Raw genomic sequence first — 13,547 nt, 5'->3', positions numbered from 1 at the left:
CTGCTGGAAAGCATAGCATGCAACATGTAGCTCAGAGATTGTTTTTTTAATGTAGATAGCTCAGTTGGATAGTGTTTTTGTTGCATAGATCCTTGGATTCCCTGTAGGTCCCAAGTTAACATCCTTGGCATATATCCTAGTGAATTATACCCTTGCAGCAAGGACCTGCATGCAACAACAAGGCATATATATGTAGAACCTTACTGTTTTTTTCCTCAATCTTTTCATTTTTTAAGGTTGCTAAAAAGGGGTTACTTTAGATAGTAATAAACACTTATTATTAAGTGCTATATAAATGGTTATTAGTGTAAAAAGCTAATGGACAGATACATCTTATATTCTAACAATGCATGCACATTTCTTGCATAAAAACCTTAGAATGGTAAATAATGTAGCTCCGCCCCATGTTCCACCTTTAGCACCTCTCTTATGCCCGCCCCAAGCTCCACCCCCAGTCTATCCATCCTTTTGATGAGTACCTGCACTTATTTTTGTCCATTTAAAGCACTGCATAGCACCAGTTGCGTTACATGAGGACACATTAATTTTTGTTAGGCACTGGGAGATTAAGTGATTTGCCCAGAATCACAAGATGTTCAGCATCATTGCAGAAGACTGGAACCCGGTTCCCCAGATTCGAGGTCGACCGTCCTACCCGTTAGGTCAGTAACTACAATGTTGGATGTCTGCTGCACCATCTTATCAGTGTGTGGTGTACCGCATACCGATTCTGGGCATCTAAACCAACAGTTCTGGGGGCAGTGCTGTGGGCAGAAACATTTTTCACACCAGCTGTGTGCATTACTTAGTGAAATCTAACGCTGGCCAGTACTGTCTCTGATTGGTGGGGTGAAATCAGTGTCAACAGCAGCGTGCAGTGGAGTAATTTGCAACAAATACCAATCATCATGAGGTACGTTTTACAATTAAGTGAAGTAAAGCCTTAGTTTAAAATTGAACTGTGATGATGAAAGTCAGTGGGGAACCGCAAATTCAACACAAGAATAAATGTGCACAGCATCAACACGCTAATCCATGCAACAAGACGTCTCAGCACAGACAGCAGTGGCTGCATTCCTTGGCATTACCTAGCCATTTTAATTTCTGGGTAGAGCATCAACTCTACTCAATGGGGGGGTAGCATCAACACAAGCTCGTCAGGTCAGTAGATTAAGGAAGCCGTTTTCGGACAGGAGGGTGGGAGCAGACGAGCTTGTGCTGATGCACCTGCACCCAGTGAATGGCATAGAGACCTGAGAAAACCTTGGGCATGATTTCCTCCCCCTCAAAACAATGTCTTACTCGCTAATGATGAAGGAATAAATAAAGAAACATGTGTCTAGAGTTACACAGCACAGGCGGCACCAACAAGGGTGAAAAATTAAAGACTACTACTGAAGTAAATGTTATCATGCACTGCACTTACGATGATGCATTGGAGCAAACGGAGTGCTGGGATGTGAGGCAGTGTGCTCCCACCATCCTTCTATTCCTTCTATTTGAAAAGGCTCCCTTGGGCTACCGAGCTGACGAGCCGAGCTTGTGTTGATGCACCTGCGCCCAGTGACTGGTACAGATACCTGAAGAGACTTTGGGTAGCATTTCCAGCACCTCCAAAACAATGGATTGCTCTCTACTGATGAAGGCATGAAACAGAAACACATGTCTAGAATTACACAGCACAGGCTGCACCAACAAGGGTGAAAAATTAAAGACTACTACTGCAGTAAGTGTTGTTATGCACTTCATTTACCATGATGCATTTGGACAAACTGAGTGCTGGGATGTGAGGCAATGTGCTCCCACCCGCCTTCAGCAATATTTACACCTGATTAACATGGAGATAACATTTTAATGTGCATTACATCTGCTGAATAAAATACAGGTCATAATTAGGGTTCCCAGTTTTATGGTATTTATTTATTTGGCATTTTCACATGTATTTAATTTAATGACTAAATGTATACTCATGTTTCAACTTCAATGGCATTTTAAAGTATAATACATTCATCAGAAAACATTTACATTATAGAAAAGCATAAACATCTGCAGTTATTTAAGCTTCATTAAGAAACTGTTTTTCTTTTTTTAACACTCCTGCCTGTAACTTTGCACAACTACTAACCTGTCATTCATGATTGACAGCAGTGAGAATCAACCAAATGAAGACCTACTTTCCGTAGTGTTCCATATTTCAAAATAAACACAGACAGGGAACAATATGTCTTTTAGTCTGTCTAGATCGGTAAAACCCGGTAAAAAAGGAATACTGGAAACCCTAGTCATAATATACTCTCAAAGTTGGGGCTGGGAAGCAGCAGTGGGCGGGGCACCATGCGTATGGGGGGCGGAGGATAAAAACAGGGCATAGAGGGAAGGAGGAGCATGAACTCCACCAGTCACAGAAAACTGAAAACTTTTTTTTTTTTAAAGTTTTTTTATTTTACAAAATCCAAAAAAAAGGATGGTACAGAGAAAAGATATTCAAGGCGCCCATCCCTCCCCCCTCCCCCCACTCTGTGTATCTACTGAATCAAAGGCACTGAAGAAAAGGGAAAACATAATTAAATGGCGTTTATAAAAGTCGAGAAATCTTTTTTTTTTTGTTGCAATAAGTCCTACCTTTTCACTGAAGGGTTTCTGGAGAAAGTGGGAGACTCCTCTAGCAGTTGCAAGACCCCTTGCACTGGCTGACAGATCAGCTTCCACTTGCCTGCAGTCATATGACAAGTGTGAATTACTTTGAGTAGTTATAGATACCAGTCAACACAACAGCTACTAACACAAAGAACAGACTATTTACTACCAGTCTCATGATAATGTCAACATGTAAACGTATTAGCCATCAAAGTAAGGAAAATTATTTTTGTGTTACAAAGGCAGCAAAATGCATGTAAACAAACCAGATGACTCTTCAGTGCTCGTTTTGCCCAATTAAAATTAAAACTCATGATATGAATATCATGAGAAATAGATAGGTGAGCGAACACAGGTTATTGCTATTATGCTTTCTCAAAGGATCAGAGAGTCCATAAAAAACATAGGCATCCCCACCAACCCAACCACCCAATATCCGCTAAGCAGGACTCGCCTCTGCCATCTGTGTTGCGACTGCGTAAAACCACAGTTGGTACTAACAGAAACTAGCTGTTGGTGAGCTGCGCCATCCATACAAAGTAATAAGTGTTCTGGACGGGCTAGCGGAAATGTTGCCACTGGAAGTAATCTTGAGAAAGATACTACTGTTGCAAAATGTATCAACAATCATCTGAACCTACCCGAAAGACTCTTACATCAACCAATGGCTGAAATGATGTGTGACCTGCAGGAACACTGGCTCATGAGAGATGACCCAATGACACTTTCTGTGAGCTGTGTTGTCATGATCTCTAGAAGACAGCCACACCTAAAAAAGGTATTGCTTAAGTGACACTTTCAAAGATGCAAGTTCATAATTTAAAAAAAGATGGTAACATAAACAACGCAAATTAGAAAGGAGAAATGTTAGAACCACAACTAAAGTGAATCAATGGATTTAAGGATTTTTTTTAACAATTAAGACTCAGTTTTATGAAAATAACAAATCACTTAAAAGGATAGATTTTTCTATAGCTGGAGTGGCTGGGTGCATCCCGGATTTTTAAGATAACCACATACGATGTAAATGAATTATTAATGAATGATCGCCATTCTAAAATGTATGCATGTGGCTGAGTGATTCATTAATTTTTGCGACAGATTTTGACCTGTTTTTATGATGTTTTGCTTTCTTTTCAATTGACTTTTATAAAGTAATTTCCTTCAACAGCTGCATCTGCAGTAATCTTTTGAAGCCATCAGCTTCTACCCACAACGGACTGAAATCTGATTTTTTAGTCTCCTTTATCTCTGAAAGTATTTTGTAATTCATGGCCTGTCAAGCTATACTTTCAGAAATGCCCTGTTATGAAGCACTTCAATCCTGCCTACTGAACGTTGAACATTTACTTGGGGTGGAGAGGAAAGGTTGTGGTAACTGCCAGAGCTGCATCTGAGGAACCAGGTCAAGTCTCGGCGTCGGCTCAACATCCTGTGATTCTGAGCAAGTAAGTTAATATCCCCGTGTTAAAGATTGCAGGAATCTGTTAGCATGAGCTGAAAGACATTTTGTACTTGGCAGCCATTTTAGTTAGCTATGTGCTAACCATTTGCTTTCTCCCTTTTCCAGAACCTCGCACATGCTCAGAAAGGCCTAGCTAGTAGAATGCACCTGCTCCTAATATAGAACTGTCAGACTGTTCTAACTGATGTCAGCACCTCATTACTCCTCCTACTTGTTGACTGTGCATTTTCTGTATGACCATCTATGTGTGTAACTCTTCTCATGTGTACTTGTACCGCCTTCTTTTGAGCCCCTGTGTGGGTATATAAGGCCCCTGGTCGCTGTACTCCTTAGAATGTCTCCTACAGTGACTTGAGGGTACTGTGTGACGCAATCTCCCTCATGTGAGGTTTAATAAATGCATTGTTTTTATATTACAGATTCTGTGTCAATCTCTTCTTTGTTGGTTTAAAAGGACCAGGTGTATCAGTGAAACCCATGAGAAGGTTTTTATTTCTTCACCCGTGCCTGCAAAAAACGAGTGTGTCCTTGTGTAATGTAACTGGTGCTCATGTAAAGCGCTCCAATACCTTCGGGTCGAGTTTGCGTTATATACAACTGCAAAAAGTTGTGTTTTTCTCTTTCAACGACTCCTTTATTGTGTAAAGCACAAAGCATACATAATGCATATTTGTAATGACTTGTGAATTCTTTATCCTGAATTTAATTCATTATCATGGAAATCATTCATTTTCATACTATGAACCTAAAATATTTTGTTCATTAGGACCTGATATTAAAGGGTTTCCTATCAGTTATTATATGTTTTATCACTATATTAAGCAAATAATTAACCTTAAACTACACTGTAGTTTGTCATATCATTTGCTACTTACATGCTTAAAGATGCTTCCAGATGTTTTATTTTCTTTTGAATAGGTATGCCATTGAAGGTATCGCCTTAAAGGTTGACAGTGGTTAGCAATGGGCCATTATTGTCATATTAAAGACATGTCCAATATTATCACTTGAATTTGTGTGCTATGTTCTACACCCACACTCATTCGTCATAGTCATTGACCTTGGCAGCTTCTCGCATTGAAACTTCCAGGTTAACTTTGGGTTCTGAGCGTGTTTTTGCCATTACCTACAAAAAGAGACACAAGAAAGACTGTTGAGCTATAAGTAAACATTAAGCACAAAAGACATCTAAAGAATAAGGAAGAAGACTTTCTGAGCAAGATTTTGTTTGAGAAATAATAAATCTTAGACAATACAACCAACATTTGTGAATTTTGCACATATCACTGCGAATCCATGTTTACCAAGGCAAATATACAAATTCTCTTGGAAAAAACAACAGTTCAAGAGAAGAAAGTAACGATGGTCAAGAACTGATTCCTAAAGAAGCAGGATGTTGATTTAAAAGATAAATGTCCAAGCAGTATTTACGTACTGGCGGCTTTTCTAAACAGCTTAAAGTGTATTGCTCTATTATTTGCAATAAGGGGGGAGTATGTTGTTAATAACCTGAAGCAGGCAAACTATATAATTATCTCATTTAGTTTTGGGGACACAATACCACATAGATGAACATAAGCCTACTGGCTACACTTGGTGTAACAAGAAGAAGTGTCCATTGTCACTTTACCCATTGCCTTTCCCCTGATTCTTTTACTCAACAGGAAAACAGTTTAAAGTGTTTGAAAGAATAGTCACTAGGAGCTACATTTTGTTGCACGTTGAATGAGCGATTCTGGTTGTAGGGAAGTGCAACCCTTTAATTTGGTTTAATAAAGTGAATAAGACAATATATATAGGCTTTCATATGTGTGAATAGCCAGAGTCAGTTTCTCTCCAAATAACGGATTAAAATACTACCCTGATGGACCATCCAGAATGTGCACTCTTTTATACGATTTATTGTAACTGTATTTATATAGCACTTACTACCCATGATGAGGAGTTGAGGTACTTTTCAGTGAGTAGCACACTACTCTCGAACACAAAGGTGGATTAGTTATTTAATACTTAATGGCACAAGCACAGTGATGAGCAGTGGTGAACAAACATTACTCTGAAGAGTTCCACACGAAGCAAAATACATATCAGCAATGCACAATAAGGTACTGTAACAGTACAATGACCCTAATACAACGGCATGGGTATAATGTAGTTGTGAAAGAAATTGTGAAAAATAAACTATATTTTATGTAACTAGAAGGTCCATAAAGTAAAGCAAGACTAGAAAGAGAGAAAGGGATGTTTAATATATGAATTGCACCAACAAATGATGTACTTTTTTGATTGTGTGTGAGCCTCTTTCTGCATTATCTAGTACTGTATCCCGAAGTCAAGCTCAACAGCAGACCTAGGCAAAGAACTTCTACTGAAGCTGGCACAGTTAAATCCTCCAGACTGCTAACAGTCTGTTCTCAGTGTCAATGGCCCATCTCAAAGCATTTGCTTTGTCTGCATTGAGGCTTGTGTGATATTAGTATTAATGTTTGCTAGTCTACATGCTTCAGGGATCTTCAAGCAAGTACACCTCCAAATGGTACCCTTCATCAGAATGGATGGATCCTAGGCACGCCAGCCAGCCAGGTATGAGCATCAGGCAGTGGCGGCTGGTTACATTTGAAAAGGGTAAAACGTCAAAGTAGCGGTGAGTGCACTTTGGTGAGCTTTGGTTCTTAAAGAAAATAGTGCTCGCAGTCTGAAATTTCACATACCGTGTAACAAACGAAGTAAGGGGGCTAGTCGCCATGGGAGGTGACACATGAAGCAGAGGCAGTACTAAGGAGGGACTAACAAGCATATTGACAAATCAGAAGCCAGCATTCAGGACAGACAATGACAGAAGCCAATGGTAAACATGGGCGGAGAGTGGGCGGTGCTTCTATTCGCTACTCGACTACAAGAAGTCTCGACCTAAAAACTGTGTGCTAGCCAAGATATTGCAGCTTTTCATGAAGCACCAGATAGTCTCACGTTTCTCATAGCAGTACTTAAATATAAAAGATGGATTTAAAGGCGCACCAAAGGCAGGCCATAGAGCTTGCCAAAGATGTGAGGTGAGAGTTGAAAGTACATATCTTTTTCCAGGGCAAGTTGTGTGTCGTCCACTGGCAGAAGTTGGGAGCTGCAATGATTAGCTGTTACAGTAAGTTTTCTGTTTGACATCTGGTGAAGACTCACTGAAAAGTGACAATTAAACAACACGTGTGTGTGTGTGTGTGTACACGCACGCGCTGCAGCAGATCCAGCTTTATAGGATCATGGTGAGGCCACACAATCGCATCTGACATCATTGGACAAACATTCTGTAATAGAATTGCTAACTATTGCCAAATTCAGCAAACAAAATGCCCCCTACCCATACCTACATTTGCTGCACTTGCTTCCACTTTCGTTGTCAGCCGTATTGCATTGAACAGCAGCCACCGCTGCTCTCAACATGTATAAAGCAATGTGTGCCATAGAAAATGAACCAGGCTGCCTGCAAACAACCTAACCCGAACATCCCCATTAAGAATTGGATCATCAAGTAATGTACAGCACCAACTGCTTACTGCTCAGCCCGCCGAAGCACACCAGAGAAGCACTATTGTTTAATTGACTTTCAGGAGGTTTATTGGAAATAGTTACTTTCATAGCCCACGCCCCCCCCCACCACACGCATTAGCCTTCACTCAGTGACCTTGTCTAAATCTATGGAGTCAGAATTTTTGCAAGGGTGATGATGTGCCATCGAGTGTTGTGTCATGCCCGTGACGTAACGGGCACACTACGTTGGGTCAATGGACCCCAAAAATAATAAACGGTGGCGAGCGTGCATGAGGCCTTTAGAGTGCACGACTGCGAGAGCCACAAAACCGCATCCCCTGCCTCCGTGCATTTATATGTGCCCTTAAGTCCACGAAGTAGCCCAGTCCTCACCCGACAAGGTTCCATGCCATCGCGACCCATCGACATAACAGCTGGCGACAAGGGTGGGCGTGCCCCGTCCCCGCACTTTGTGGCAGCCATGGAGGTGCGTCTCTGACCTCACAGTGCTTGTGCCATGGCACGCTCGAGCTTAAAGAAGGTTGCGGCTCACTCTGCGGGACAGAATCAACTCCCACTCAAGCGGCAGTGTGCATCCACCCGACGGCCCGGATCCAGCGCCTCACCGGTGAGTTGCGGCCCGGCCGCTGCTTCGCGACCTCAGCTACGTGGGCAGACCTCAGCTGGTGCGAGGCTGCATCGGCAGCAGTGCGCGCGCACCCTGGGCCTTCTCGAGCATTTGCTCGGCGCTGCTACGTGTGTGCAGACCCCGCAGCAGTTCCACCCTGCGTGAGGCCGCATTGCGCTCTGGCCCTGGTGGGGGTGAAGAGAACTGGGGGTGCGCCAGCAAACAGGATAGACGCCACAAGGATTCAGCGCAGCGGCACCAGACAAAGGCCCGCATATGATTAAGGCCTAAGCAGTCCAGAGCAGCACAAGGGCATTTGACCAAGGCTCCAGCAGTCCAGCAAGGCTGAGTGAACAAAGGGGGCTGAGTGAACCAAGGGGTGATCATCCCCAGTGTCAGGTGTCAGAACCACAGAGCAAGGCACAGCAGCGAGGAAGACCGGTTGGCAGGTTATAGCCTAGAGTCGTCAAGTCCACCATTCCCCCCATCGAACCATTTGTGGTAGAAGGATCTCCATTCACACCAGCGCCCAAGTGGAAGGACTGGGTCAAACGGCTCCTCATATTCTTTGAGGCTACGGAAGTCCATAAGGACCAAAAGAGAGCCATGCTACTGCACCTGGGGGGCAAGGACATCCATAACATAACCAAGACACTCGCTGAAGCCACGCCTAAGACTCACCACATGCTAATCAACGCCCTCAATGGATATTTCGAACCGATGGCTAACCAAGATTACGAAAGGTTCATATTCCGACAAGCGCGCCAACTCCCTGAAGAATCCCTTGACACCTTCCATGCCAGGCTCAAAAATCTAGCGTCCACATGCGGATTCAGAGACGAAACGGAAAAAATAAGGGGCCAAATCATTCAAGGCTATGCATCAGCAAAGCTCCGCGAAAGGATCCTAGAGGAGTCCGGGAAGCCCCTTGCGGACATACTAACACTTGGCCGCACCAAGGAACTATCAAAGGCCCGAGCGGCCCACATGGAGGCCGCCCTCCAGTCACCAGTCAAGATGGAACCGGTGAACGCCGTCACGACAAAGCCAAAGCCATGGTGGAACAAGAAGGAAGCAGGAACTGCATCTCCGGGACAGGCGAAAACCTGCGAATACTGCGGTGGACCACCTCACAAGGCAGCAGAGTGCCCAGCCAAGGGCAAACGATGCTCAGGGTGTGGGCAGTACAATCACTTCGAGAATGTTTGCAGGTTGAAGAAATACCGAAAGCCCAGGCAGATGGTTAACACGGTCCCCGAAGGCAGTGGAGAGCCCAGTGACATGGATGATGACGACAAAGAGGAAAGGGTAGTGCACAAGGTTCACATGGTCGGAACCACCACTCGAAAAGCTCGACGACTGCCACAGTGTCACATCCAGGTGGGCCCACATGATACCACGGCTGTGGTGGACACAAGCGCCACGATCAACATCATGGCTGCCCCCTGTATGAGACCATGGACCATGCTCCAAGTGCTACACCCCACCACCATTACGGCCAGGACACACCACTGAAGATAAGAGGCTGGTTCAGGACCCCCATCTCCCACGGCACCCATTCCATCACCACCAACATCTACGTCACGGAGGATGGACAAGGCATGTTATTAGGCTGCCGCGCTGCAGAAGACCTGGGGGTTGTGATATTTGCCTTTGGCATGCACCAGGAGTCCGTTCAACACATCTTGGAGGAATTCACAACTACCTACGAAGGGATAGGGAAGTTCAAAGGCAAGGAAGTGCACCTCCACATCGACCCGACAGCGCAACCCGTAGCCCTGCGACATCGGCGGGTGGCTTTTCACTTGCGTCCCCAAGTGGAAGAAGAGCTAAAGAAGCTAGAGACAGCGGGCATCATTGAAAAGGTGACGGGGCCCACTCCGTGGGTCTCCCCAATCGTCGTCACCCGGAAGCCTAAACAACCAGGAGCAGTTAGAATCTGCGTGGACATGAGGCTGCCGAACGCTGCTATCAAAAGAGAGTGTCACATCACCCCCACAATAGATGACCTGATCGGGGAGATGGCGGGAGCGTGCTGGTTCTCGAAATTAGACCTGAGGTCTGGGTACCATCAGCTGGTACTGGATGAGGCATCCCGCAACATAACCACCTTCTCCACTCAAATAGACCTCATGAGATATACTCAACTAAGCTTCGGGGTGTCCAGTGCGGTGGAAGTCTTCCAAAACGTGATCCAGGAGCTGATCACGGACATAACAAGGGTCATAAACGTTAGCAATGACATCATGGTCCACGCCAAGACAATATCCGAACACTACTCCCGGCTGACTCAGTACTCCACAGATTACAAGACGCCGGACTCACCCTCCACAGGGAAAAGTGTGAATTTCTCAAAAGGAAAATACAGTTCTTTGGTTACACCTTCTCGGAGGGAGGAGTCAATCCTGATCCGGACAAGGTCCGCGATATCAAGAATGCAGTCGCCCCTACTAATGTCACTGAGGTCCGCAGCTTCCTCGGTATGGTGAATTATTGTGGGCGTTTTATTTGAGATCTAACAACGCTCACTCAACCACTGAGGGAACTCACGAAGCACTTTGTCCCCTGGAAATGGGAGGTGGATCAAGCCAAAGCCTTTAGGGACATCAAAGATGCCCTCTCGGAGGCGACCACCTTGGCGTTCTTCGATCCCCGAAAGATGACCCTAATTGCGGTGGATGCTGGCCCGGCCGGGCTAAGGGCGGTATTGCTCCAACAGCGGCACCCAGAGGAAGACTGGGCCCTGGTAGCTTGCGCCAGTCGATCCCTCACAGACACTGAACAGCGGTACTCCCAGATAGAGAAGGAGGCCATCGCAATACACTGGGGGTGCCGTCACCTCCACCTCTATGTTTATGACAAACCCTTCGTTGTGGCGACCGATCACAAACCTCTGGTGGCTCTATTCTCCGGGACATCCACCAAGCCACCGCCCCGGATTGAGAAATGGATGTTGCAATTACAGAACTATAACGCCGAGTGGAGTACCAGCCAGGATCCACAAATCCGGCAGACTACCTGTCGCGTCATCCTAGGGCGGCCACTGACCAAGAAAAGGAGGATGCCACTGATACCGAGGAGTACGTCAGGTGCGTTACAGCCCGATCATGCCTTCTCCCACTATCCATTGAAGATTTGTGAGAGGAGACGAGTAAAGATGACTGCCTACAATGTGCAAAGATGGCCCTGAGGCATGGCAACTGGCATTGGGCGAAAGAGGAGTGGAAGATACTCACTGTGGCGGCTCGGCACATCATGGATAGCCTATACCACATCAGGGAGGAACTCACGGAAGACTCCACTGGATGTCTATTGCGGGGACACCGACTAGTGATACCGTCAGCCCTGACAGCCCGGGCAGTTCAGCTAGCTCACATAGGACACCAGGGAATGGTGAAGACTAAGTAGCGACTACGGAACAAAGTATGGTTCCTCCTCATGGACGAACTTGTGGAAGCAACTGTCTGCTCCTGCCAGTGGTGCCAAGTCACCGGAGAAGCTCCCCGTCCAGCTCCGATAATTGCCGAACCGAGACCTCAGAAACCCTGGTTGTGTGTTAGTCTGGATTTTGGCAGTCTTCCAGATGGGAGACACATGTTTGTAGCCATTGACGATCACTCCAAATACCCTGAGGTTGAAATCATAGCATCCCCAAACGCAGCGGAAGTTATCCTAAAACTGGAGAAAATCATGGCGACTCATGGCCTAATTCAAGAGCTGAGAATGGACAATGGGCATCCATTTCAAGGGCAGGAATTAGCCACATATCTCCCTGCATTGGGCATTCGACACCGGAGAATCACGCCAAGGTGGCCACAGGTTAATGGAGAAGTAGAAAGATTAATGCGTACGTTGAACAAAGTAATACATATTGCTCACGAGAAACACCAATCCGTGGAGCTAGCAATCTTCACCTTCCTACGAAGCTATCGCCAGACACCACATACCACCACTGGTGTGGCCCGGCACATCTCCTCATGGGGAGAGTAGTCACGGACTCCATTCCTCAACACCCTCAGTGGTGCCCAGCAGTACCTGATGAGGTCCAAGTGGAGGCGCAACGCGCACGGGCCCACGCTCAAATCAGCCGATGGAGGCATGCCCTGCCTGTGACATTCGCAAGAGGGGACTTAGTGTTGCTTAAAAACCGAACGGGTGGAAAATTCTGATTGCCCTACGAGAAGAACCCCTGGACTGTTGATGTAAAAGGCACCCGAATCATCGCGAGAACAGGAAGAGAAACAGTGACAAGAAATGCGTCATACTTCAAGAGGTTTCAGCCGACTTTGATGACGAATTCGTCAGACACGCTGGAAAACCCACCAGAATCCCCGAGAACAACGGAGGTGAATGTAGATTCAGGATCAGAGACATTCAGAGTACAGAGACATGATGAAACCCATGACCAAGTCCCGATACCCGCAGATAGAGCAGTGGCTGGTGCGTCAGTGGAAGGGCCAGGTGGCTCCACTGATGTTCGAGATGACTTGCAGTCTGGGGCTGGAGATACAGAGCTGGAGGGGCGTGGCAGCTCCCAGTATCGACTTCGCAAGAACCCTGAACCGACTCGCAAGCTGCGAGATTATTTCACGTAAGAATGTTCCCATTTGTTTAATGTGAATCAGTTAATGTGCGCCAGCGACTGTTATGGACTATCATGGACAGCTAAGTGCTATGATGGTGAACTAATTGTTGTTTGATGTTTGTTGGGGAGGAATGTTGTGTCGTGCCCGTGACGTAATGGGCATGCTACGTTGGGTCATGTAACCCCACAAATAATAAACGGTGGCGCGCGTGCGTGAGGCCTTTAGAGGGCACGACTGCGAGAGCCACAAAACCGCATCCCCTGCCTCCATGCATTTATATGTGCCCTTAAGTCCCCGAAGTAGCCCAGTCCTCACCCGACGAGGTCGCATGCCATCGCGAACCCGTCGACATAACAATCAAGAACTCTTAGTCACCAGCGGGCGTATTATTATTAAACCTGCACACACGGTGAGGCCAACAATTGAGTCACAGCCAGGAACACACACATCGAAAAACAAACACAAGCATTGACATTGCTTCTCCTCCACCACTAAACATACACACACTGGCCTTCTTTGTTGCCCCTTCTGCAGTAATAATTTGAAATACTTTGTGGCACGGTGCGTGCACCGACTTCTCTAGACGTCATCATGGGGACCTCCATGGGGGAGTTTCATGACGGGCGTCGGGTGGTGAAGATGATCAGGGTTCGCAGTGAGCACTGAGTAGGTCTGGACAAATGTGACCCAAGCCTGGCCACAACTA

The 13,547-nt window shown here is 45.9% G+C and overlaps 1 long non-coding RNA gene across 1 annotated transcript in view; it reads right to left on the bottom strand.

Moving 5' to 3' along the window:
• LOC146775878 (uncharacterized) overlaps positions 1-13,547 on the bottom strand; it is a 108,848-nt gene that overhangs the window by 24,748 nt on the left and 70,553 nt on the right. The window contains exons 3-4 of the long non-coding RNA XR_014972310.1: positions 4,978-5,228; positions 2,623-2,713 (exon numbers count right to left, since the gene is read on the bottom strand). This is a non-coding gene — a long non-coding RNA (uncharacterized LOC146775878). The remainder of the gene's footprint in view (positions 1-2,622; positions 2,714-4,977; positions 5,229-13,547) is intronic.

This window comes from Triturus cristatus, chromosome 12 (assembly GCF_964204655.1).
Source record: "Triturus cristatus chromosome 12, aTriCri1.1, whole genome shotgun sequence".
Lineage (NCBI taxonomy): Eukaryota > Metazoa > Chordata > Amphibia > Caudata > Salamandridae > Triturus > Triturus cristatus.
Note: the sequence above shows the minus strand (reverse complement) of the source record. Positions and strands in the feature narration are given on the sequence as shown.